Source organism: Scyliorhinus canicula, chromosome 14 (assembly GCF_902713615.1).
Source record: "Scyliorhinus canicula chromosome 14, sScyCan1.1, whole genome shotgun sequence".
In the NCBI taxonomy this organism is placed as follows: Eukaryota; Metazoa; Chordata; class Chondrichthyes; order Carcharhiniformes; family Scyliorhinidae; genus Scyliorhinus; species Scyliorhinus canicula.
The window spans coordinates 74519401-74545718 of NC_052159.1; the positions used below are offsets into that span (position 1 = coordinate 74519401).

The following is a 26318-nucleotide window of genomic DNA, read 5'->3' on the forward strand; positions in this document are numbered from 1 at the left end:
GGCAACACGTAGAGTTTGAACTTCGAGTAACTAGCGCCTCGGATTGTGCGTGTCGCGGCAGTGCGCCCCTGGATCTGGACCGAGTGGGAGCCTGAAGCGAGTGCGATAGTTTGCTGCGTGGGGAAAACGGGGAGCGAACAGCGTCTTACCAGGTCTGGATATATGAAGCTCTCTGTGCTCCCGGAGTCGAAGAGGCATGGCGTTTTGTACCCGTTGATATGGACCTCTGCCATTGAGTTTCGTAGATTCTTTGGTCGTGATTGGTCCAGGGTGACCGCGCTGAGTTGCAGGTGGTCGGCGGCTCGATCAGCTGTGCTGGAGTGGCCCCGTGATGACTGCCCTCTGAGTTCATAGTTTAGTTCGAATTCCTCCGCTGAGTTGTCTGAGCGCGGAGATGCCGATCGGGCCCGTGGATCGCACGTGGCGGGCGGCGAGGAAGATGGCATCCAAGATGGTGCCCCCATGAGTCGCACATGGTGGGCGGCGAGGAAGATGGCGTCCAAGATGGCGGCCCCCATGAGTCGCACATGGCGGGCGGCGAGGAAGATGGCGTCCAAGATGGCGGCCCCCATGAGTCGCACGTGGCCGGCCGCGTGGTGGAGGTTTTCCAAGATGGCGGCCCCCATGAATCGCACGTGGCTGGAGGGGGCGGAGTCGGGGCATAGGCCGCAGCGTTTCGGACCCCGCCGGGCTGAGAGTGCGGGGAGCGGTTACTGCAAGTCGCTGGGGAGTTGGAAGCTGGGGCCCTTTTTGCGAGGCACACTCTTGCGTAATGCCCTTTTCGCCTGGAGCTGCTGCAGGTCGCGTTGCGGGCCGGGCAGTGCTGCCGCGGGTGCTGATTCTGGCCGCAGAAATGGCAGGCTGGAGCAGCATAGTGGCTTGCTGGGGCAGCATAGTGGCTGGCTGGGGCAGCATGGTGGCTGGGCGGCCGCGTAGCACAGGCCTGGGGGAGTCGCTGGTCGGTGGCCCATGATGGGGTCGCAGGGTCCGCGGGGAACGAGTTAAGGCTGCGGAAGGAGACCTCCATCATGGTCGCAGCTTCTACAGTCGTTTCTAAGTCCTGGGCCCCCTTTTCCAGCAGTCGTTGGCGCACATAGTTAGACCTGAGGCTCGCTACAAAAACATCGCGTACCGCCAATTCCCTGTGTTCAGCCGCGGTAACCGCTTGGTAATTACAGTCATTGGACGAATTGTTAAGTTCTCTTAGGAATTCGGCGAGTGATTCCGTAGGCCGCTGACGGCGAGTCGTAAACACATGGCGAGCGTAAACTTCATTAATTGGCCTTACATACATTTTTTCGAGAACTGCTAGCGCCGCAGTATATGAACTGGCCGAGTTTAGTTGCGTTGAGATTCTATGGCTCACCCTCACTTGCAGTAGACTCAGCTTCTGATCCTCTGTAGTTTCGGCTGTGCTTGCTTCGGCCAGGTAGGCCTTGAAGCACCGGATCCAGTGGGAGAATATTCCTTTAGCCTCTGCATCCTGCGGGTTGAGTTCCAGGCGTCCAGGCTTGAGGGCCGATTCCATAATCGATCTTACTGTTCTTAAGTCGACTAAATTGATGGAACCATCAATTCACCAGACACGTGTTTCCAATGTGAATCTAGGCTTTAATCGACTTACTTCAGAGCCAGCTTGTTACCTGTCGATGAACTCGTAGTGACCCAGGCTGACTCTGGGCACGGATACTCATACAGCTGCACTAGGGGGAGGAGTCGTGGGCGGAGCCAAGGGTGGTGCCCAGTACAAGTTCCTAAGTGCTCCCAGCGCTATTCCCCCTAGTGGTAGGATGGCGCTACTGCGCTTACAATAACAGTGTGAATTAGTATATATTCAGTCATATATTACATTCACCACACCCGGGTTATCCCCTAAAGTCGATATGATAAAGCACAGAGTCTGCAGAGGTGCGAGCGCAGCGCAATACAAGATAGACCAACTTACCTTGCAGTCACGAATGAAGTGCAGTTCACCAGGTGCGTATCACTTATATCTGGACGTGAAGCACATTGGTTTAATTGGACTCCGAGGTGTCTTTTTGATCCACCATCAGGTTATGGTCTGGCAATATGCCATGACAATGAGCATTCATGATATTCTAACATATTCAAATGGCCTCCCCGACGTGGGAAAAGGGACCCACTATTGAAGCCTTGGAGCAGAAGACTGCTACCTGTTTTCCAACCGACGGGAAACAGACTTTTTGGCTCCTGTGATATTTTACCCTCCTGCCTGCCAATATCCCTGCCATGGGCAGGAGCTGAAAATCCCAGCCCATGTTTGAGTTTCCTCAAATTTTTGCGATTTTTTTACACAGCCCAACCCCATGCAAAAAAACAGCTCATGCAAATGTCTTCTACTTGTGGTCGGCTTCTGCAGGTATAGATTTGAGGCAAAACATTTCAGAACAGCAGGGACCAAAATCACAATTTATGGAGTGTAACAGAATACTTTTAGCCTTTAAAGAAAAAGATTCTGACTGAGACCTGCACGATATTTTGAATGGCAGGAATTTTTCAGTCCCGCAATGGCAGGTTTTCCCGTGGTGAAGGTGGTTTACCATTGGCCGCTGACAGGATCTCCCGGTCCTGCCAAAGTCAATGGCAAGTTGCATGGCTCACCCAGTGCCACTGCAGGGAAACCCATACTGGGGGTCGACTCTGGTGGGACCGAAAAATTCCGCTGGCCAGAAGAACCAGGAATTCTTGCCCTATGTCTCTGGATTTAATTTCATGGCTTCAGAGAGTTACAGTGAAAATTGAAACCTTTCCACAATTGTATTTTTTTTCACTTGCTGTGACTGATGTGAAAATATCATGCTGCTGTTTCCATTCTCATAAAGAGAAAATTGAAGGAGGAATGTAGGATAAATTTTGTGCTTTTCTCAGAATAAATTTATTTACACTGATTTTCGCTAATTTGTCAGCATACGTCAATGAGATTGGGAAGGAAATTTCACATCAATAACGGTGAGATGAATTAACATTCAATTTGGCACAAAGTTCTGCATATCTCTGATTTATGCCAATCCACAAAATTCCAAGCCTAATTTACTCAGGGTAATCAGGAAAACTTCCCCATAAAATTCCAATTGACATCACAAGGGTAATGTACAATAAGCATACAAAAATATTGATTATCCAGACGCCAATATGAGAATAGAGGCTTCTCTTTTCCTTTAGTACTATAGAAATATATAAAACCACATTTAGTATTATTTCTTACAGATAAACTCACTGTAGGATTTAATGCACAATTACCTCGAAATACAATTGAAAAATGCTAAAAGCAGCATGGATAGCATAGGTTGCTATGGTTACTAGAATACTTATCTTCTAGTGTTGTATTTGGTATTTCCATTGAAAATAAAGTCCATATCAAAATAATATTTTACTGATTGGATCATTAAATTAAAAAAAGACTGTCTTATAAAAGCAACATCTTTCACAGACCAGCAGATTGCGACAACATTCAGTAGTCAAGATTGTTATCTGAACATTTCCAAAACCACTTGGTGATTCCATCCCCCTCTGGTAGTTCTAAACTGGATTATCCTGCTGCTGCTGGCAAATATGAAAAGTAGGTCAGTTTAAAAAGAGGTTGTTACAGATGACAAGGTGATTTAACGCTCTGTTTACAATGTTTACCATTAGGGGGAAACTTGCAGGGATATGCAATTATTTTTGAATATTGCTCAAAACAGAAACATTTTTCTAAAGCTTTTTGTCTTGCACTCATCAGGACAAATACAAAAATGCCAAATTTCAAATGATCATAACAATTCATACTACAGGAGTAAAGGGTGCTGGTTGGTTGGCAGTTTGACTGATTGGTCAAGGTGTGGCCATGGAGAAATTGACAGGAAACTATAGGCCCCCCAAACTCCAGGATAATCCAAAAAAGGCTTAAGGCTTGAACATATTGCTTTTGATTGCACAGAATAGGTCCCTGCGCATGAATGTATGTTGATCGACACTTGCTGGAATGCAACAGGACATAGAACATAGAACATAGAACAGTACAGCACAGAACAGGCCCTTCGGCCCTCGATGTTGTGCCGAGCAATGATCACCCTACTTAAACCCACGTAACCCATATCCCAACAATCCCCCCCATTAACCTTACACTACGGGCAATTTAGCATGGCCAATCCACCTAACCCGCACATCTTTGGACTGTGGGAGGAAACCGGAGCACCCGGAGGAAACCCACGCACACACGGGGAGGACGTGCAGACTCCACACAGACAATGACCCAGCCGGGAATCGAACCTGGGACCCTGGAGCTGTGAAGCATTGATGCTAACCACCATGCTACCGTGAATACTGCCCCCTATATCGCCTTCATTCCAGGAACAAGTCCAATTGTCCATAATACCACAAGAAATAGGAACAATAGTAGGCCATCCAGCCCTTCCAGACTGTTCCATCATTCAATAGTATCATGGCTGATCCAAATTCCTTATGTCCACTTTCCAGATCTTTCCCTGTAACCCTTGATTCCCTTACTAATCAAGAATCTATCTCAGCTTTAAATATACACAGAACTCTGCCCCCACAGCTTTCTGTGACAAGAAGTTCCAAAGGATCACACCCTCTGAGAGAAGAAGTTCCTCCTCGTCTCAGTCTTAAATTGGCACCCCTTTATTTTGAGACTATGCCCTCTGGTCTAAGTCTCTCCCATGAAGAAAAACATCCTCTCAGCATTTACCCTGTCAAGCCCTTTAAGTTTCTTATATATTTCAATTTTGATTTCATTTTTCTGAATTCCAATGAGTAGACTCCCAACCTTTTTAACCTTTGCTCATAAGACAATCCCGCCATACCAAGCATCATCCTAGTGAACCTTCTCTGAACCGCCTCGAATGAAATCATATTGTTCCTTAAATATGGGGACCAAAACTGCTCACTGTACTCCATATGTGCTCTCACCTGTACCTTGTACAGTTGCAGCAAGACTTCCCTACTCTTATACTCCAACCCCCTTGAAATAAGGGCCAATATTCCATTAGCCTTCCTGATTACATGCTGCATCTGTGTACTAGCTTTCTGTGTTCCGTGCACAAGTACCCCCCAAGTGTCGCAGCTTTCTGTAGATTTTCTCCATTTAAATAATACTGTTCTTTTGTCCTTTCTTCCAAAATGAACACTTCACATTTTTCCACAATATATTTCATTTGCCAACTTTTTGCCCACTTACTTAATCTATCAATATCTCTTTGCAAACTGTTTGTAGCTCTCTCACAACTTGCCTTTCCACCTACTTTTGCGTCTTTTGCAAATTTGGCTAGAATACATTCACTTCCTTCCTCTAAGTCATTGTTTTTGCAGAATTATAAATTATTCATTGCACACCGAGGCCGCAATTACCTTCATCAAAGCCCCCACCCCCCCAGGTGGTCCACACCTGGTCCATGTTTGTGTAGACCAGTGCTAAACGGTGCCATGGTGAGGTCTCCCAGGCACGGTGGTTAGTTCCTGGGCCCTGGAAGAATCCGATGCATATATATTTAAGTGAGCCTAACCGCTCACTTAAATATATAAATCTGGATCCCGCCTGCTGATCTTGTTAGATTCTGAGCATTGTAAATCTCGCGAGAGGCCTCTTACGAGATTTAAAGGCCTCGTCACATCACCGGGTCAGGTGTGACGAGGCCATTCGATCGAGCCCCAAACCTATCTCAGCAAAATTTACCAATCATTATAGAGTAGATTGTAATTTGTTTTAACTAACTACATACTCTTGGCTAGATGATTAAGGGGTTTGTCTGAAGGTTCTGCTTATGCTGTTGTTCTGACAAAATGATTCCGGTCGACTCCATTTGTAACCATTAACATGGACACAGGACCTCGGTGTTCATAATCAATAGGATGACAAATTGCAACCGGATCTTAAATGGCCTAACCGGGTGGCCTGTATTCTGCCCTCAAAATGTCTGAAAGCTGGAATGTAGTATTCTCTGTAATCTTATTCATTCTAGGATTGCTATCTGTGCTTCTGTGGAGGAGGTTGGAAGATGTAGAAAAAACTGGTTTAATAAATTCATAACTGCATTGAACACTTTTCATAATCATAAATGACTTCACCCATTTCTATTATTGCTGTTGCACGTTTACAGCTGTAACCTGTAGAAATCACACTCCATCTTCATTAGAAGATCCTTGGGCTGGATTTTCCAGGCCTTGTAGTGGTGAGATTGGAGCTGGGCTGTGAAGGGGAGAGTGCTGAGTTGCCAGGAAATTAGGATGGAGATGTATTGAAATTATCTAACCAACCAACCCCATTTCTATGGATCTTTCCTGGAGCGGCCTGGGAAGCAGATCAGCTGGCTGCACTGAACAGTGGTGAACAGCCAATTTACAGACATAAGCACCCAATTATGGATAATTTTGCAGTACTGTCTGCATCCTCCCTGATACCCCTCTCCCCCTAAACCAGGGGTGGGCAAACTACGGCCCGCGGGCCGCATGCGGCCCGCCAAAGGTATTTCTGCGGCCCACCAAGTCATTTAAAAAAAAAAGATTTTTTTAAAAAAATTTTTTTTTTTTTTTAAATTTTTTTTTAAGGTTAATGGGAGGGGCTGTTGGGTTACTTACTGGTATAGGGTGGATACGTTGACTTAAGTAGGGTGATCATTGCTCGGCACAACGTCGAGTGCCGAAGGGCCTGTTCTGTGCTGTACTGTTCTATGTTCTATATGAGGCGCCCAGAATCATAACCTCACGGCCTCACGGTAGCATGGTGGTTAGCATCAATGCTTCACAGCTCCAGGGTCCCAGGTTCGATTCCCGGCTGGGTCACTGTCTGTGTGGAGTCTGCACGTCCTCCCTGTGTGTGCGTGGGTTTCCTCCGGGTGCTCCGGTTTCCTCCCACAGTCCAAAGATGTGCGGGTTAGGTGGATTGGCCATGCTAAATTGCCCGTAGTGTAAGGTTAATGGGGGGATTGTTGGGTTACGGGTATACGGGTTACATGGGTTTAAAGTAGGGTGATCATTGTTCGGCACAACATTGAGGGCCGAAGTGCCTGTTCTGTGCTGTACTGTTCTATGTTCTATAACCGGGTGAAGTAATTATTTTACTTAATATACTATGCGGCCCTTTGTGAATTGTGAATTTCTGAATGTGGCCCTTGCACGGAAAAGTTTGCCCACCCCTGCCCTAAACTGTCCCTCACCCCAACTCCCCCCCCACCTTTCCCTCTCCCCCTACAACTTCCCTCCACCCCCAACTCCCGCTCAACTCACCTCAACTCCCCCAGTCCCCACCAACTACTCCCAACTCCCCCTCTCAACTCCCCCTCTTCCCCACCCCACCCCCCACCCCATGAATAGGCCGCCAGCTCCACGAATTTCTCTGTATTCCCTCCATCCAGAAGGGCCTACCACTTTACTCCTCTGGTTTTACCAATTAGATTTATGCCTCACAGTCACAACCTGTCTCAGGGTATTCTCCCACTAAAGCTGCTGATCCTCGAAAGCTGCTGCCCTCTGATTGGGCCAGCAGCATTGAGAAGCCCACCCGCTGTCCTTACTGGGATACCGAGCCGGGAATTGAACCCGGGTTCTTGGCGCTGTGAAGCAACAGTGCTAACCACTGTACTGCCATGCCGCCATTCGGTCCTGATGCTGGAATACCAAAGCCTGCAGGGACGTTCAGCCGGTAGTTACAAGACTATGGCAAAACTTTGCATGAAACGTTTCATATTACAGGACATTCACCTTCCCCAAATCGTATTTACATTGTATTTACTAGTGATTCAGGTTCAAGGTTCATTTTTGTCGAATAATTGATTTAGTGGAACCTGTATTACCATTACATATAATTGTCCTAATTGCTTTGTGTTTGTGAACTGTGGATCCTATAACATTCAACATTTTAATCCTCAATGCACTTTAAATAGCTTTATTCCAAGAAACACAAAGTAATGGCATTGTTATCAAATATGTCTGCAGTGTAGTCTTATGAAACTTGACTCACTGAACTTCTGCTAGTCACGCAAGAAATGTTAAGAATGTTTAGTGCTGGGCTAATAAACCCGGTTCTTTGAACAAATTAATGAAATTCTGAAGACTGAGTGCATTGGGCATTCTTGGAGCTCAGTCAAGAACTCACAGTGAAGCCATGGAGAGTGTGGACACAGTTCCCAGACACCTCATTCTGAATGCTTGGCTGAAGAATGAGTTTTGCAAGAGCAGCATAGGTGCTTGAATTCTAAGTTTCGTCCTCTTTCAGAAGCATCCAACATTTATTGAGGTTGACCTCTTCCCCTAACAAAGAAGTTGAATGATATTAGGAACCTATCCTGCATGTTCAAATAATCTGCCACATTGCATGGCATAGGGCAGCTTCGTGAAAGTCAGTGCCCACATAGTGCACAATCACACCAGCAGTGAAGATCACTTTGATAAAAAGACATTTACAAATAAATAAAAAATTAAAAAAATTAATGTACAATCCTCTTTCTGCAAGTGTTATTAATTGTTTGACTGCTGAACATCTTATGGAGATGCAGTTAGTAACTTCCTTGATTTAATCACGTGTCTCAATGGTTAGCAACATTTTGCGACACGTGGAAACCTGATGGATAAATGTTTTTCACAAAATCTGCTGCAAATAAATGTATTGCAGTTCAGTCTTTTTAAAAATAAATTTAGAGTACCCAATTCAGTTTCTTTGTACAATTAAGGGGCAATTAACATGGCCAATCCACCTACCCTGCACATCTTTGGGTTGTGGGGGTGAAACCCACGCAATCACGGGGCAAATGCATTACAGTTAAGTCTTGTAAGGTCTCCAGTGTAAGGGCTCTGGTGACGGCCCTGTTGCCACTAGCTCTAGGGAGTCTGGTGGTGGAGTCAACTGTTAAGATCTGGAATGAGTTGAGGAGGCACTTTAAATTGGGCGACATGTCAGTGCTGACGCCACTGTATGGGAAACATAGATTTAAGTCAGGGGAGATGGATCGGACATATAGATGATGGAGGAAGGAAGGGTTGGAGTGGGTCAGGTGTATAGAACATAGAAAAATACAGCACAGAACAGGCCCTTCGGCCCACAATGTTGTGCCGAACTTTTGTCCTAGATTAAGAACAAATTAATCTACACCCCATCATTCTACCTTAATCCATGTACCTATCCAATAGCCGCTTGAAGGTCCCTAATGTTTCCGACTCAACCACTTCCACAGGCAGTGCATTCCATGCCCCACTACTCTCTGGGTAAAGAACCTACCTCTGACATCCCCGCTATATCTTCCACCATTCACCTTAAATTTATGTCCCCATGTAATGGTTTGTTCCACCCGGGAAAATGTCTCTGACTGTCTACTCTATCTAATCCCCTGATCATCTTATAAACCTCTATCAAGTCGCCCCTCATCCTTCTCTGTTCTAATGAGAAAAGGCCCAGCACCCTCAACCTTTCCTCGTAAGACCTACTCTCCATGTTCCCGGAGGGGAGGTTTGTGGGGCTGGAAGAGCTGCGGGAGAGATTTGAGGTACCAAGGGAGAGTGAGTTCAGGTACTGGCAGGTACGGGATTTTGCATTAAGTATGGGGGGGAGGCAGCAACCCCTGCTCACATGTTCTGGGGATGAGAGGGGCTGGCGAGCTACTGGGAGGTGGTGTTCGGGACCCTATTGAGGGTTGAGGTGAAGCCGGACCCTATGATGGTGATCTTTCGGGTGTTGGAGGTGCTGGAGCTGCGGGAGGGGAAAGGGCCCGTGTTGTGGCCTTTGCCTCTCTGACTGCCCGGCAACGGATTCTTTTGAATTGGAGGCCCGTTACGCCACTGGGGGTCACGGCTTAGCTGGTGGGATTTATACGACTTTCTCCAATTGGAAAAGATCAAATTTGCCTTAAAGGGATCGTAAGAGGGCTTCAAGGTACAGTGGACACCGTTCATGATTATATTTAAGGAGCTGTTTGTCGTAGCGGGCGGGGGAGGGATGGGATTAAAAGGGGGAAACTGTATAAACTGGATACTTTGCTTTGACTGGATGTAGAATTGATGTTATTGCTTGTGTTTGGAATAAAATATCTTATATAAAAAAAGAACTCAGGGCTTGAGTAGGAACAATTCCTTTTACATAAATTTGAACTCCACATGCCACCTCCTCACTATTCTCATCTCTAATTTTCATGCATATAGCTGTTTTCAATTTTTTAATCTTTTCATCTTTTTTCTTCAATTCGAATTGATGATCTTCATTGACTTCAATAGAAAGCAAAATCAGAAGTATTTAGCAAATGACCAAGCTGATAGTGTAAAATCACCCAGTGTCAAACTTGATCCCCTTCTGCAGTCAAATGGAAAAGAGATGCTTAAGCATAATACTCACAAGATGAAATACTCAGTTATGAATAAAACCAAAAAGCCCCCCATAAATATATGAACACACTGCCAAATTCTCCATGGTGCTGCTTCCATCAAGGGATTAGGGGAAGAATGGTACTTTATGAAGCTAGAAACATTGTACCAAGTGAAATACAAGCAGCGGTATTCTCCGTTCCTGAGACAAAGTGCTGATGCCGGGGTAGGATTCATGGACTTCCACGACAAGAAAAATGGTGCCGCACCTGGACCAATTCAGCCACTGTTTTTTTTTTGTTTTTTTTTATCTTATAAATTTAGAATACCCAATTCATTGTTTCCAATTAAGGGGCAATGTAGCGTGGCTAATCCACCTATCCTGCACATCTTTGGGTTGTGGGGGCGAAAACCACGCAAACACGGGGAGAATGTGCAAACTCCACACGTGCAGTGACCCAGAGCCGAGATTGAACCTGGGACCTTGGCGCCGTGAGGCAACAGGGCTATCTACTGTGCCACCGTGCTGCCAATTCAGCCACTGTTAAGGGGCTAGCACCGGCGGCACATGGAACACAATCAATTCCAATGTGAAATGGTGCAGGATTCGCGATTGACACTCAGGAAGCTGACACGCTGCAGCTGCATATCGACACTTCACTCCGACACACACACCATACCTGCCAACAAAATGGAAGCAAGATGCTCTGCACCATGATTCACCAACGCCAAGCTTGAGACCCTCCTGGATCCTGGACTCTGTGGAGGAGAGGTTGACCACCCCGTACCCTGGTCCAGGAAGGAGGCTGCCAGCCGCCGCCATTCGCCATGCCCCCCATCCCGGAGAAGGCTGCTCAGGTGGAGGTGGGATCTCCCGAGGGGGCGGACAGTTGGAGGGCAGGCAGACCCCAGGGACAAGATGCCATCCAGTCGGATTTCAGGCTACTGGAACGGACAGTCCCACCAATTGTGGAGTTGCAGTTGCAGACCAGGGATTGCTTGAGGAGTTGTCAGCGTACATCCAGCAACTGCAAGGGCAGGTGGAGGAGTTCAACCATGTGCAGGAGCAGGAGGTGGTGCTGGCAATACGTGCCACACAGGCCAACACCGCACGGGTGGCGTCCGTGGTGGAAGCTTTTGGGGCGGGATGGCAGCTATGGATCAGCATGTTCAAGACTTGGGGCATTCTGTGCAGCCACTTGCCGAGGCCCAGAACAGGGCTGCCCTCTCACAGGCAGCCATGTGCCAGAGCTAATTGGACAGTGCAGTGGCGCACCTGAGTGTGGCTCAGTCACAGCGGGCCAAGGCTGAGAGCGGCAGCGGCATTGCCAGGCGCTGACCGACGTGGCACAGACGCAGAGAGAGGTGGCCAAGTCCCAGAGGGAGATGGCATAGTCACTGGCTAATGTGGCACAGACCCAGAAAGTGGTGGCACTCTCTGTGCTCCATGACCGCAAGCATGCAGAGCCTGGCCGCGACGAGAGCAGGCCTCCAGGACTGGCAGCGGCAGGTGCCGGGGAAGCCTCAGGGGATAACTCTGCTTACACTCCTGTCCCATGGAGTAGCCCGGGAGCCATCGGGCACCCCAAGGAGGAAAATGCAATGGGGCCCATGCTGATGACGCCCGCAGGGGAGGTGCCAGTTTAATGCAACGTCTCGAACGCCACCTCCCTCCTGTCCTTGGCACATCACATGGGCAGCAGGCAGAACAGGGCAGCACCACGCCACCCGAGACACCTGAGCAGCAGCCGGGCCCATCCAGGCCCGGCTGCCCAAAAGGCGCCTGCCAACGGGGACCCAGGTCACAGCCCAGGAATCACACCAGGCCTCCTCCACTCCTGATGTGGCATCTGGGGATCCACCTAGAAATAGCTTTCGGGCCCGTGAGGCCAGAAAATTAGATACCAGTTAAGTTCGCATGGGTGCAGGTTACAGTTTAGTGATAGGGGCAAGGAAACGTATCTGTGTATATGTTGTCAACACCTATTCGTACTGTTACAACCTGCCTCAGTGCTCTGTCAGTATGGTGTGAGGCGTGGGCTGGATGGGGTGGAGTGGAATTGGCGGACCTTAGGGGTGGGCTTAGCTCAGGGACCGCTGTTCATCCAGTGTTCACCGCTCCGGTATCCCACCCCCATCCCGCCCATGTCGGGAGGAGGTTGCGGGGAGGTGTGGGGGTGGGATGCAGTGTCCATGCTCCTGGCCAGCCAGGAGGAGGCCTGGCCTAGAATATCCTCTAGTCGGTGAACCTGGAGGCAATCAGTGCATTGTGTGTGCATTGGTCCTGGCACACATGCCATGTGGCCTCCCATGCCTGCTCAGGCCCCATGCCCTGTCCATCCTTTCCTACCCTGCATCCTGCTCGTTGGAGGAGGCCTGGTGTTCCACCGCCTCCTCCAGCCTGTCGCCCTTCTGCTGCGCGATGTTGTGGAGGACACAGCAGGCCGCCATGATGCACGCGACCCTTTCAGTGTTATATGGGAGGGTCCCTCCAGAACGGTCCAGGCACCTGAACCGCATCTTCAGGATGCTGAAGCAACGTTCGATCACGCTCCTGGTTGCTGCATGGGCATCATTATAGCGGGTCTCTGCATCAGTCTGTAGCCTTTGGATAGGCGTCTTCAGCCACAACCACAGCGGATTACCCCTGTCGCTCAGGAGCCAACCCCATCCAGCCGTGGGTGTGCCTCAAAGAGGCCGGGAATCGTCGAATGTACCAGGATGAAAGTGTCGTGCACACTTCCCAGGGAATCGGGCACAGATGTGCATCTGATGTTCACACACCAGCTGCACGCTCATCGAGTAGAACCCCTTTTAGTTTGTGTAGAGAGGCCTGTCATCTGCAGGTGCCCATAGGGCAACACACATCCCATCGATTATGCACCGGACTCGGGCATGTCGGCGATGGCGGCGAACCCTGATGCTGGGGTATCCTGGTGGGCTCGGTCTACATTGAAATAGATGTACTGTGGTGACTGGGCATTTAGGGCCTCCATGGCGGCATGGATGCACCTGTGCACCAAATGCTTTGTGATCCCAGACAGGTCCCCACTTGGCGCCTGGAAGGACCCCGCTGAGTAGAAGGTCCAGTGGCACTCTGCATAACCAGGGACCAATGTGAGTGGTCACTAGGATGCGCAGCAAGCTGGCTGCCTTGCAGGCCACAGTAATGGCAGTCCGTGCCTGGCATCGCCCCAGTCCCATGGAGGGTCACCCCGGCCCCACGGGCCTTCCCACAGTCACCTCCTCTCCCCCCACCGACCTTGGCAGGCCTCCCCCCCCCCCCCAACACCAGCCAGTGTCAGACCCGGCAGCTCACGGTCACACCTCTCCGTGTCCCACCTCCTCTATCTCCCTCATCAGCCACGGCGCCAGTTTCTCAATTTTGAAAAGCACAAGCAAACCTCGTCATCAGGAATTCACTCCAGTGGAGGCAGAGAATCGTGGAGGCCCCGGAGAATACTGGGTCAGGCGAGCTAATGATATGGGTGTTTACTGTACGTGCATTCTGGAGCACATTGACACGTTGTCGATGCACCGGAGAATGGCGATTTGGCGTGAAACCGGCGCCCACCGTGATTTCGGCATCAAAACCAAATCTCAGACCAATTGCGTTTCCCGATTTCGGCATCGGCCGACAGGGAATCCTGCCCAAGATTATTCCGACCCAAAGAAATAATTTGTGTTTCTACTGTATTCAATTGATATTAGTAATAGAAAAATACAGCACAGAACAGGCCCTTCGAATTATTGGATAAGATCTCACATCAATCGATTAAGAGGCTGCAGATATTGATAATGAAGGCTTTGAATATTTTAAATTAGTACGCTGGGGGTAATGTTAACTTAATCTACCTTGTGGAAAACTGACCGGTTGGAGAGGGTGATTGGTCTACTTCTGTCTTGTGATCATATGCAAGATCTGCAAACTTAGATGTATAAATCTCTGCTCTTGAATTTACGTCAATGATATGTATCATGAAAATCTGAAACCCCAGTAGAGATTGTAACCAGGGCATCAATGAACTATTCTATGGCTGTGTTTAGAAATGCAGTTTGAGTGGTTGCCTTCCACTGCTGATTAATATAATTGAATAGCCATAAATCTACTCGTAAAAACAAAGGAAGGGATCATTGTGTCCATGTTGAGTTTTCTAGAATTTGATATTAATGATAGCAAAACCATACAAAAGAAACTGTCCCAATTAATTTTTTCTACTTTCATTAAAATGGCAAAACAAAATCACTTTTCGCTGTACAAACAGAAAATATGGCAGCTGGCGATTAAACTAAAAGAAACTCGCAAATGTCACATGATCAGCTTCCCATGTTACCCAAAATCATCATATTGGCTTAAAATGATTTTCAACAGTGTTTTCTAATCTCCTACATGTCAAAATGTTCAGTGCTTGATATCGCAACAAATGATTTTCATTTACATTCGGCAGTTTGGTGGAAGAGAGAGATATCTTTAATAAATAAACTAGTATATAATCATTGTCTGGAGGATTCAGTGTTTTTTGGACATTGGACATTATCTCTAAACAGCTAATCCTATTTTAAACTAGTAGGATAGAATTACTGTTGGCATTTAATAAGGGTTCATTCATACCACATAACTTCATAAACAAATAACATACAACAATAGTTTGGGTGTAAGACTGGGCTCATTGGCATCTGTTATTTGGGCACTGCAGGTGCCATTCAGAGATAAAAATAGTTGCATCGCGCACACAAACTTCGGCTCCAAATTGCAGCAGGTGGCATCTTTTAAGTGTGTGGCTTCTTCCAGGAGCTGGAGATTTTAACATCTTTCAGTTTGCCATCCACTGTTACATAAAGGGTAGTTACTGAGGTTCTTATGCAAAGAGAGTTTACTACATGTTATTCTCTCTTTCTACAGGCAAAAAGATACAGTGAGCATATGGCTTCTTTCGGAATACAGCCTTCCCCATGGTGGAGGGTGTCATTAACTGTACACAAATTGTTTTACAGGTGCCACATGTCAATTCTGCCATGTACTGGAACCAAAAGAGATTCCACTCCCTCAAAGTCCAGCTGGTATGTGACTATAGGCAGTGCAGCATGCAGGTCAATGCCCAGTGTCTTGGCAGCAGTCATGATGCCTTCGTTCTGCAGCAATCTGCTGTCCCAGATGCGTTTCAGCCACCACAGCAAAGCAAATTGGCTACTGCCCAACAGGGTTCTCTATTGGCGACATGGCTCATGAGTGGTTGTGAGGTTTTGTGGAGATTTCCTGGGTGCTGCACAATTTTGGCATCATGAGGAGACAGTCCTTGCCAACAGAATAAGTGCTTGAGATGAGGAGGTAGGAGGAGGAGCAGGAAAGTGGAGGAAGAGGAAGATGAAGAAAGGCAGAAATAAAAACTGAACTGGCTGACCATGAAGAACTAATGTAAGTGTGATAATAAATTTGCGGCTGAGTCTTCTGCAGCAGAACGTGTGTTCTCTGATGAGCTGGCATCTGCAGTATACTTGCTTTTTGCCCTGGTTGGTGTCCCCTGTCTTCAGTCTATCCCCTAAGATACATACAGCAGCAGTGTCTGAGCTGATTGAAGTGAGCATGAAATAAATCAGTGGTGTGCCATTGCCATAACGGTCTGCTTGATGTTCCCCAACTGCCTGGTCAGCTTGCACTTCTCGGGTATTTGATATCAGAAAGAGGAACATGTGTATACCATTTGAAGTTTTTAAGTCAGAAGAGATTATGTGATGAAGAGGAAGTGACATATGAAAAGTAGGAATAGATATGTGGATATGATCATCTTCAACTAATTCTGCCCTGTTGCTCGCCAAAGGTTCAGAAATGACTGTTCCAGTAAAAGCCACTACCATCGTCGCATGGAGGGTTAGGACATGCTGGTCCTTCTGTTACCCAAAAGTTATCCCCTGTTGTATTTGGTTCTGCACCTTTTTCCCTTGCAAGAGAGAGGGAAGTATGTCAGGAAGTGTTGTGCAATCTGTTTGGTGGCCTGGATGGCACGATTAAACAGCTAGCAATCTATGAAAGCTGTGAAATGTGAATGTGAGGCTTGCAGCAGTGCTATGTCTGCAAGAGTGTAATGGAGCATATTAATGTTAGGTCGAAACCCTGACTTATAGAGATTGTTGATAGGTGGGTGATGGCCTTGTGGTGAATTCAGCAGTGCTTAATGGTGGAGTTGGTAGGACATGGCACTTGAAAGTGTACTCACGTGAGCACCCATATGAGATCATTGAGCTTAGGGCTCCTAACTTGAATTTCAAGATGACTATCTGCTGAACGCACTTTAAGAGTGTGTATTTGGAGAGCCTCCTGTCTTCTGTGGATACAGGAGATCTCTCTTACTTTCCACCTCTTTCATCAAAGCCTCCAGTGCAGCATATCAAAATTTTGGAGTCTGCTCTCTTTGTTGTCCTATTCTCCCCTATTTCTCAGGCCAGATTCACTTCTTGCATGGCTCCTTTTTGTATTACCACCGCTGAATCCCCCACCATCACCATTGTTAACCAGAAACGTAACAGACCCAGCCATATAAATACTTTGGCTACAAGAGCAGGACAGAAGCTAGCAAATCTGTGGTGGGTAATTAATCCCTTGACTGCTCAAAGCCTGTCCACCATCTACAAGGCATAAATTAGGAGTGTGAAGGAATACTGCTCACTTGCCTAGATGAATGTGACTCCAATGACATTCAAGGATTTTTGCATTATCTGAACCCTTTGATTCGCACCACTCACCATCTTAAATATTCATTCCCTCCAGCGCACAGCGGCAGTGTGTACTACGGACAAGATGCACTGCAGAAACACGCCTAGGCTCCTGCCAAACATGCAGCTTCTAGCTCCTTGGATAACAAAGGCAACAGATGCATGGGAACATCACTACCTACAAATTCCCCTAAGTCAGCCAGAATCCCGACTTGGGAGTTATATTGCCCATCCTTCCCTGTGCTGGGTCACAATTTGAATTCTCTTCCTAACAACACTGCATGTGTGCCTACACCACATGGACTGTAGCAATTCGAGAAGGTACTCATCATCCTATCTCAAGGACAATAAGAGATAGGCAACAAATGCTCACATCCTCAAATTAATCTAAAAAAAAGACTAACACCTACTCCAACCACAATGCCGCTTCCTTTTAAGAGGTTGAGGCTAGCTTGAACTGGTGGCTGGATGTGACAATTTTGGAACACGTGCTGATGCATGTAGCCAATGAGAAGTTGTGTTTATGCTGGCATGTAGCAATCATCCTAATGGTCAGGTTGCATCAACTTTGCATGCTGCTTGCATTTCAATAAACAGGAGGGAGTTAATTGTACATTACAAACCTCATGCCTGTTTTTGGGGACTATCCAATATAACTCCTATTATTTTTTTTAAAAACTCATTTTAACTTCACATCAAATGTATGTAAGTTTATACAAGTGCTCGGTGAGCTCAGCAAAAAAATTAAATACTGAAGAAAACTGCCTTCTATGCAGCTTTTATGATTGTCATTTTTTAAATAACTTCTACCAATAATGTCAACACATTCACACATATAAATAAGATTCTCATTCCAGGGGTGGATAAGCCCTCTTTCAAGATGGAAATACAAAATTACTCTTGCAATGTTAATGTTTAAAATCTCGATGTACTGATATCGAATATTTCAAATCTCACATCTTTACCAACTGATTCCAGTTCTCCATGTGCTTGTCTTTAAAAATAGTCTAATTGTTGGTTACCATGATCCATAAGTCTGTTAGTCATTCTTACTACTATCACAATTCATAGATTGTGATTGATAATGCACTACAAATAATTGGTTACAAAATCATCCATAATATCTGTTATGTATTGGCACATTTTCTCCATTCACATGTGCATTATAGGTCTTGGTATAGTTGAGCAGACAGAATGGAGAGTCTGGGTCGTGTAACCGATGTTAATCCTGTGATACACTTGGCACACTTGACCAATAAGAAAATGTTAGTGTATAATCCAAAGTGCAAACTGTGTCATTTTTTGAATGAAAATATTCAACACCATCCTGTGATGACATCAGAATAATCAGTAACAGTTGAAAATAATAAAACAAAATCAATTTTTAAGCAAATCAAAACAAAAAATCTTTAAATGCTACAGTATATACACATGCCCCTTTCTTTCAGGATTATTTCCAGCAATAAACTATTTGTTGCTTTGAATAAACTTCTTAGCAGTTGATAAGCATAGGAGCTGTTCATTGCCTCATATATTACTGACAGGTTATGGCTTAAATTAATAGCTTGTAGTGTAAAAAAATTCATCTGTGAAATACATGTGAATTTAGTTTTACATTGTATATTGCAATGATAATAAAAAACATAAAATAATTGTCCAGGCTTCACCACTAACTTACCAACTATCTCCATTACCTCACTGCTCAAAATGTCTTCCTTAAGTCTCTGTTATTCCTTAATGTCTGTAATTTAACCGTCATTTAATTTCATGTAATGTTGATTTGATTGTGAGGTTACCTGGGAAGGATACAGATATACAAATCCTAAATTATAGAGAACAGCAAATGATATCACTTCAAATAAAGTCAAATTAATATCAAAAAAATTTCAATTACTGTGCAGTGATTAAATTACACATACAGTATTAGAAATTGAGTCTTATGCTTTCATTCAAACAAGGATATGGATGGAATTGTGAAAGATACCAGACAAAAAACTACTTTAATTCAAATTCCAAATTAAGACTGCAAAATCATTATGATTTGGGGTCTGGAGTCTTTCCACTGGCATAAAACCAGTGCAGGTGCTATAAAATATGTGCCCAGTATATGTAATTATTGAATGGTTTACAATGTTCTTCCAGTTTATATGACATTTTCCAGATTATGCAAGTAATGTGATTGCTTTAAGAAGAAAGCAGTCCCCTGCCTAGACTCTCTCTTCAAATGCAAGATCCTCACATTACCTCTTCCCCGCCTACACACAATTGGGCAGGGAGCCAGGGACCATCTGATCTTCCTTCCCACCCACCAGTGGGTAATTGTTATATTCCATCAAAGATCAGCTAACTCAACAAACACTTACAAATCAAACCTCTGGGGTGGGATTTTTTGTTGGCTGACGCCGAAATCGGGAAATGTGATTGGACGAAGAATAGCTTCCGACGCCAAAATCACGGCAGGCGGTGATTTGACACCAAATCGCAATTCTCCGTCACCCCAACAGCGGACTCAATGCGGTCTGGAACATAAGTACAGTGGATGCCGCTTGCATTTCATTAGTGGGCCTGACCTAGTATTCTCGGGACTCTCCACGATTCTCAGCCTCCGATGGGCCGAGTTTCCAATGCGCAGCTCACTTATGCTTTTAAATATCGTGAAATCGGCGTCATGGCTGCTGAGGGAGAGAGAGGGTACAGAAAGTGTCCAACATTGCTATAGTATGCTGCTGGCCTGGGGGCATTCTGCCAAGGTGAATAGAAGGGGGGGGGGGAGGAGGTGGGCTGTGGGGTCAGGGTGGACATGCGCGGAACATCATTGCCATAGCCATAAAGGCAGCCATGCAGCTGCACAAGCTGCTGACAGACTGTGGTAGTCACCACTGTTTGTATATATCACATACATGAGATGTAATACGGTAAGGCTCCTGTACTACAGGTACGGGGGTAGATCCCTGCCTGCTGGCTCCACCCTGTAGGCAGAGTATAAATGTGTGTGCTCACCGAGCTGCAGCCATTTCGGCAGAAGCTGCAGGAGGCTACACATCTCTGCTTAATAAAGCCTTGATTGCTCTCTACTCTCGTCTCGTCGTAATTGATAGTGCATCAATTTATTAAGCAGATATTTTACAACGATGGACCTCCGCATCAAGCTGGATCGCCTGCAGCTGAACCCTCAAGCAGACAATGCCACGTCGGCCTTCACCCACTGGCTGGCTTACTTTGAAGCCGACATCGGAACTGCAACGGAACAACCCTCAGAAGCACAGAAACTCCAGATCCTGTATACGCGGCTGAGCTCCGATATCTTTCCCCTGATCCGGGACGCACCCACCTACGCTGAGGCCATGGCTTGGCGCTTCTGAAAGAGAACTGCACCCAGCAGACCAACAAACTCTACGCCAGGCACCTCTTGTCCACACGGCATCAACTCCCCGGTGAGTCATTGGAAGATTTCTGGCGTCACTGCACGCCCTGGCGAGGGACTGCGATTGCCAGGCAGTTTCGGCCATTGAACAGTTCGAACTCTTAATCAGGGACGCTTTCGTTACGGGCATAGGGTCGGCGTACATCCGCCAGCGCCTCTTACCCTCGACCTCGCGGCGACCAAGAAACTCGCGACCTCACTAACGGTTGCCTCCCGTAATGTACAAGCGTACGCCCCCCGACCGCACGGCGCCTTCCTCCTGGACATCGTGGACCCCACCAGGGACTGCCCCATCGTGGACCCCACCAGCGACTGCCCCCAGCCAACCCCAAGCCTGCGCGGCAGCCAGCCAACCCCGGGGGGACCCAAGTCCTACCTCAGCGGGCAGACAAAGCACCCCCGGCAGCGCTGCCCGGCGCGGAGCACGCTCTGCATTGCCTGCGGGAAGAAAGGACATTTCGCTGCAGTGTGCCAGGCCCGGTCGATCGCCGCTGTAACCAGGCCTATTGTTCCTTCACCCCCCCATGTGCGACCCGTGGGCACCGCCATCTTCCCCCCATCAGACCTCGTGCGGCCCGTGGGCACCGCCATCTTTAACGCCGCCCACCACGTGCGCCCCGTGGGCGCCACCATCTTCCTCGCCTCAGGACCGCTGCTCGTCAGGCACCCCATCGAGCCGCTCATCGCCCGCAACCACCGCCGATCAGCCCGGGGCCTACCAACACCAGCCACAGCTCGCCTCCTTCACGATCGACCAGTCCCGGCTGCACAACCTCGCAACCGCGTCAACGACGGTAAAGGTCGATGGGCACAAGACATCCTGCCTTCTTGACTCCGGGAGCACAGAGAGCTTCATCCACCCCGATACGGTAAGGCGTATTACCTTGTGTTACACCCCTTTACACAACAAACTACCCTGGCCTCCGCCACCCTCACCATCCGGGGCGGAGAATTCAGCGACTTCCGGCTCTACGTCCTCCCCAACCTCTGCGCTGCCCTCCTACTGGGCCTGGACTTCCAGTGCCACCTCCAAAGTCTAACTCTGAAATACGGCAAGCCACTACCACCCCTTACTATATGCGGCCTCACGACCCTTAAGGTCGACCCACCTTTCCTGTTTGCAAACCTCACCCCGGATTGCAAACCTGTCGCCACCAGGAGCAGACGGTACAGTGCCCAAGACAGGACCTTCATCAGGTCTCAGGTCCAGCGGCTACTGCGGGAAGGCATCATTGAGGTCAGCAACAGCCCCTGGAGAGCCCAAGTGGTAGTTGTGAATACTGGGGAGAAAAACAGGATGGTCGTTGACTACAGTCAGACCATCAATCGGTACACGCAGCTCGACGTGTACCCCCTCCCATGCATATCTGATATGGTCAATCAGATTGCACAGTGCCGGGTCTTCTCGACAGTGGACCTAAAATCTGCCTATCACCAGCTTCCCATCCGCAAAGCGGACCGCCCATACACTGTGTTCGAAGCAGAAGGCCGCCTTTACCACTTCCTTAGCGTTCCCTTCGGCGTCACTAACGGGGTCTCGATCTTCCAACGGGAGATGGACCGAATGGTTGACCGGTACGGACTGCGGGCCACCTTCCCGTACCTGGATAACATCACCATCTGCGGCCACGACCAGCAGGACCACGACGCTAACTTTTCCAAATTCAAACACACCACCAAACTCCTGAATCTTACGTATAACAAGGAGAAGTGAGTGTTCAGCACCAACCGCTTAGCCATCCTTGGCTATGTGGTGCAAAATGGAGTTCGAGGGCCCGAACCCGATCACATCCGCCCGCTCATGGAACTCCCCCTCCCCCACTGCCCCAAGGCCCTCAAACGATGCCTGGGGTTCTTCTCGTGCTATGCCCAGTGGGTTCCTAACTATGCGGACAAGGCCCGCCCACTCATTCACTCCACCGCTTTCCCCCTGACGGCCGAGGCTCACCAGGCCTTCAACCGTATCAAGGCTGACAGCGCCAAGGCCGCGATGCACGCAGTCGGCGTGACGCTCCTCTTCCAAGTCGAGAGCGATGCATCAGACGTCGCTCTGGCCGCCACCCTCAACCAGGCCGGCAGACCCGTCGCATTCTTTTCACGCACCCTCCATGCCTCCAAAATTCGGCTCTACTCCGTCGAGAAGGAGGCCCAAGCCATCGTAGAAGCTGTGCGACATTGGAGGCATTACCTGGCCGGCAGGAGATTCACTCTCCTCACTGACCAACGGTCGGTTGCCTTCATGTTCAATAACACACAGCGGGCAAGATCAAAAATGATGAAATCTTGAGGTGGAGGATCGAGCTCTCCACCTACAATTACGAGATTTTGTATCACCCCGGTAAGCTCAACGAGCCCCCCGATGCCCTATCCCTAGGTACATGTGCCAGCGCACAAATGAACCGACTCCAGGCCCTACACGAGGGTGTCACCCGGTTCTTCCATTTTGTAAAGGCCCGCAACCTACCCTACTCCATTGCAAAATTGCAAACCGTACTTCTACCGGCCAGACCAAGCGCACCTGGTGAAGGCCTCCCGTCCCTTTGAGTGCCTCAGCATGGATTGCAAAGGGCCCCTCCCTTCCACCGATTGAAACACGTACTTCTTTAACGTGGTCGACGAATACTCCAGATTCCCCTTCGCTATCCCATGCCCCGATATGACGTCTGCCCCAGTCATCAAAGCCCTCACTAGCATCTTCACTGTTTGGTTTCTCCGCTTACATCCACAGCGACCGGGGATCCTCCTTTATGAGTGATGAGCTGCGTCAGTTCCTGCTCAGCAAGGGCATCGACTCGAGCAGGACGACCAGCTACAAGCCCCGGGGAAACGGGCAAGTGGCGAGGGAGAACGGGACGGTCTGCTTAATAAAGCCTCGATTACTCTCTACTCTTGTCTCCTCGTAATTGATAGTGTATCACAGCCCACTGTGAATTTAGGGCCACATGTCATACAGGTGTCCCCTCTCCCCCCCCAAGGTGCCCTCTGGTCCCAGCCGACCCATCAGCTGTATGGGCATGCTCCAGCATAACCAGTACCATCTTGTTGGCTGGGATGATGTGTGTGGGGATTTTAATGTGTATATGAGGCTGCAGCTTGTCAACCTGCCGAGTGTCAATCACGGACCCAGTGAATTCCACATCGTTTTTCATTGGAATTGATTGTGTTCCATGTGGCGCTGGTGCTAGCCCCTCCACAGTTGCTGAATCGGTCCAGGTTCGGCGCCAGTTTTGCTGTCGTAAAAGTCCACGAATCCTGCCCCAGTATAAATAGTTAGTCTCAGGAATGGAGAATCAGCCCCTGATCTCCAGGCTTTAACCAACTGAGTGACAGGGTATGTGGGATGGACATGCTACATTCAACCAGATATTTGATGACAATTTAATTAATTTAAATATCTGTTTTACATTGATCACATCACCCTCAGTGATGTTAAGGAGGGAGTTCAAATATATTACCCATCAACAGTAAAGGAAAGACAATATACTTCCAAGTCAGGAGGATGCGTGACTTGGAGGGGGTGCAGGTGAAGGTGTTTCCATGTGTCTGCTGCCCTTGTCCTTCTGCGCAGTAGACGTCATGGGTTTGGAAGGTGCTGTTGAAGGAGCCTTAGCAAATTGCTGCACTGTATTTTGCAGATGGTATACACTGCTGCCACTGTGTGTTGGTGGTGGAAGAAGTGCATTTTTAAGGTGGCAAAGGGGGTGCGGATCAAGTGGGCTGCTTTTTCCTGGATGGTATTCAACTTCTTAAATGTTCTTGGAACTGCACTCATCCAGGCAAGTGGAGCATATTCCATCACACTCCTGACTTGTCTTCGTAGATGGTGGACAGGCTTTGGGAAATCAAGGTATGACTTGGTAGAGAATTCACAGCCTCTGTTTGACCTGCTCTTGTCGCCATTGTATTTATATGGCTGGTCCAGTTAAGCTTCTGGTCAATGGTACCATTCAACATGTTAACATTGGGGAAATTCAGTGATGATAATATTGCTGAATGTCAGGGGGAGATAGATTCTCTCTTGTTGGAGATGGCCATTGCTTGGCACCCGAGTGGTATGAACGTTACTTCTCAGCTCAAACCCGGATGTTGTCTAGGTCTTGCTGCATATGAGCAGGGTTTTCTTCAATATCTGGGGACCTCTGAATCTTAATGAACATTGTGCAATAATCAGTGAGTTTCCCCATTTCTGACCTTATTTGGAGGAATGGTCATTGATGAACCAGCTAACAGTAATTGGCCTAGGACATTACCCTGAAGAACTCCTGCAGCAATGTTCAGGGGTTGAGATTATTGACTTCCAAGACCCATCATTCTTTGTGATAGGTATCACTCCAACGACTAAGCATTTCCCCGTTTTCCACTGACTTCAGTTTTGCTAGGGCTCCTTAATGTCGCATTTGGTCAAGTGCTACCTTGATGTCAAGGACAGTCACTCACAGCTCATCTCTGTAATTCAGCTCCTTTGTCCATATTTGGACCAAGGTTCTGATGAGGTCTTGAGCTAAATAGCCATGGCGGAACACAAACTGAGTATCAGTGAGTAGGTTGTCGCTACGTAAGTGCTACTTCAAGGCACTGCCAATGACAATTTTCATCGTTTTGCTCATGATTGAGAATAGTCTGATAGGACAGTAATTGATCCATTGGGAGGAATCTTGTTGTGGTTCTGGAAGTCTTGCCTGCCAGCTGGAAAGTTCCTCTTTTCTGTAGTGCTTCTTTTCTGGAAGACCCGCCAAAGCATAATGAATCAGGCACTGGCAAGGCCATTAGTGGGCCTTCCCCTTGAATCAAGACCAGGGGTGGAAGTTTTGCCTCGCAAGAGCTGTTGGCCAATCAGAGGCTGTCAGTTCTTGTGCTCAACCGTGCAACTGAGGAGGACGCGACTGCTACTAGACAAACAGATATTGGAGTCCCAGGATCGCAAAGGATCCAGGCCATTGGTAACTAATGTGGGAGGAGGAAGAGTCTTCAGGGTGGGGGCAGAAGGAGAAGAGGGGGCATGTAATCAAGGACAGGGGGATGGTTCCCAGTGGGCCACTATACCCTACCTTGAATGTTTAGTTACTCTATCAGGCACTGATTGCCTTCGATCACAGAAGCCCTCCCCTCCTCTCACCTCTCCTCTCCTCCCTGAAGTTGGTGACAGGCCTGCTTGCAGCTTGGTTAATCCCAGTGCCTGTGATAAGACCCTTAATTGGTCATTGATTGGCCACTTCAGGGCTTCAATTGGCAATGAGGTGGAAAGGTAAATCATGGGCCTTTCTACCTGGATTAATTATGGAGGAACCAGAAAGGCAGTGGGGCTCAGGTTCACCACCACCCTACCTCAGCAAATGCCCTTCCTGGGTCCAAGCTCCCCAATGCTGATAGAAGAAGATTCTGCCCATTGGGTTTGTTCTGTTTCTATGGGTTGGACATTGAGCTGAGCATTTTTCTACATTGTCTACAAAGAGACAAGCAGTTTGCAGAATCCCCTGTGTATTCTGGCTGCTAAAGAAACCAGACAGCATTGTAACTAACAAGCTGCGCATATTAAGTGAGTGATTCCCGGTGATTCCCATGCACAATGGACACAACAATTAGAAGAGATTGAAACATTCTATAGCAGGTCAGACATCCCGGCGCCAGTGGAGTCTGAAACAAATGGACACAAGCAAGGTGGAAAGAACCGCCCAGTGATCGAGGAACAGCCCCGTTATTGGGGAAATTCAAATCAATCGATTGGGAAGAGACCCAATCGATTGCAAGTTTATAGAGGGTCCGCCCAGATGGGCGCGAAACCCAAAACAGTATAAGACAGAGACCCCGACCCCAGCTCTCTCCCTTAGCCGGCCCTCCCAGCAGAACACCTGATGAATCAACTGGGAAAACCAAC

At 47.8% G+C, this 26318-nt stretch overlaps 1 protein-coding gene across 1 annotated transcript in view; it reads right to left on the reverse strand.

Annotated features, from left to right (window-relative positions):
- LOC119977294 (neuronal PAS domain-containing protein 2-like) overlaps positions 1–26318 on the reverse strand; it is a 241839-nt gene that overhangs the window by 208095 nt on the left and 7426 nt on the right. Inside the window, 1 exon segment of the mRNA XM_038818048.1 lies at positions 18698–18815. The gene's annotated coding sequence lies outside the window, so the exon portion shown is untranslated.